Below are 1,860 nucleotides of genomic sequence, written 5' to 3' on the forward strand. Positions count from 1 at the left end.
CACTTATTTATCCCCTTGAAATATTTTTTCATACGTTTGAATACATTTTCCTGCGCTTCCAGTCTTTTACTACCTGCCTTTGCCATATGATTCTTCCGTGCTCATACGGATTATTTCATATTCTCGCAACTGGACGGCTCTTCAATGAGTGTTAATGAGCACACTTCTGCTGAAGTCCGAAAACAGAGAAAGCGTCGTCCGAGGCTGAGAACAAGCGGGTGTGATATACTTCGTATCTGTGATTGATGAGGAGATAAATCATGAAATGTCCTTTGATCCTTTCGCACACTGACCTGGCATTATGTCAACAGAAGATCCCATCTCAGAGAAAATGGCACAAAGGGACGAACCGCACTCCGGCGTACACCATGAGGTTTGCCTAAAAAGTGCCGTTCTGGATGAAGAACTTATTACATCCCTGCGGCGTGCGATCGCATGTTCCTGGCGATATCTACAGAATTGGAGAAGATCGTGTGGAACATCGAACTCTCTTACAGTAGTTAGTGGGATGTAAAGCAAAATAACATTATTATTTAATCTCGTGCGGCTTCAAACCGGTGTGAAGTGACGCTGGTGCGCCGTCTCGCCTGTGTGCACCAACTGCGTGCGAAAGATTTGCACACAAAACACGGAGCAGTGCGGCAACTCTCCAGTGTGGTTCAGCTCCCACCGTTCGAACGCAATGCCGCGTTCAGTTTTAGCAACCGACCCTCAGCCAGGCGTGGTCAGGGAACGGAATGGATGGACCGCAATGTGCGTTCAAAATGTCGACGTTCATGTATCCTGCAGTTCACATGACGACGCGCAATTTCCTGTGTTCTTCATCAACCCACGAGCCGAGTGATCCACCGTTCAGGGTTGTTTTTTTCATTTTTCGATCGTTCTCTCCACGGTGAGTGGAGGAGAAACAATCATTTTCATGTGTTTCTCATCACAGAGCTAAGAAGTGTTTCGAGCATGGGCGTTGCGTTCATTTAAAAGCTGCCCGCCGGGCTGAAGTCGCACATGTGAAGGGTTGTTACATTATACTTTGAATATTTTGACGCAATAATGAGCATTCGAGTGCCTTAACAGCATTCGCATGCGAGCTCTATGATAGACTTTCTGGCTGAAAAATTTGCCATGGACAGTTCACAGTATGGGTTCTCGTCTGAGTTCGTCCACATTTGTTGTGAGGGTACAATTCTCTGGAAGAAATACTGCACCAGTGTGGCTACAAGCCCGTGAGAATCCGTATGTTACCTGCTAGGTTCCCGTTCTGGATGAATTTGCCACAGACATCACATCAGTTTGGCATTGCACCTGTGTGAGTCCGCACGTGTAGGGCTGCGTGGGATTTACTGCTGAATGACTTGCCACAGACACTGCAGAAGTATGGCTTCTCGTGAGTGTGAGTTCGAATGTGATATGCTAAGTTGCCTTTCTGGGTGAAGGATTTTCCACAGGCATTGCATGAGTACGGCCTGTCGCCCGTGTGAGTCCTTACGTGTAATACTAGATGGGCTTTACTGTTGAAGGACTTGCCACAAACATTGCAACAGAAAATCTTCTCGCCTGTGTGAGTCCGCATATGATGTGAAAAGTTGAATCGCTGTCTGAAGGACTTGCCACAGATACTGCAAAAGAAGGGCTTTTCGCCTATATGAGTCGGCATATGATCCGTTACGCCGGCTTTCTGGCTGAAGGATTTGCCACAGATATTGCAGCAGTGTGGCTTGATGCCCGTGTGTGTCCGCACGTGACGTTCTAGGTTAGATTTCGTGCTGAATGACTTGCCACAGATTTTACAATAATTTGGCTTGTCGCCTGTGTGAGTGAGCATGTGGTATGTTAGATGAAATTTCCGTCTGAAGAATTTAC

The 1,860-nt window shown here is 46.8% G+C and overlaps 1 non-coding gene across 1 annotated transcript; it reads right to left on the reverse strand.

The window, feature by feature from the left end:
* Positions 1-705: 705 nt before the first annotated feature.
* LOC136885830 (5.8S ribosomal RNA) lies at positions 706-860 on the reverse strand. The gene has a single exon (XR_010861626.1). It is a non-coding gene; the product is annotated as a 5.8S ribosomal RNA (ribosomal RNA).
* Positions 861-1,860: the final 1,000 nt, after the last annotated feature.

The sequence above is a fragment of the Anabrus simplex genome, chromosome 14 (assembly GCF_040414725.1).
Source record: "Anabrus simplex isolate iqAnaSimp1 chromosome 14, ASM4041472v1, whole genome shotgun sequence".
Taxonomy (NCBI): domain Eukaryota; kingdom Metazoa; phylum Arthropoda; class Insecta; order Orthoptera; family Tettigoniidae; genus Anabrus; species Anabrus simplex.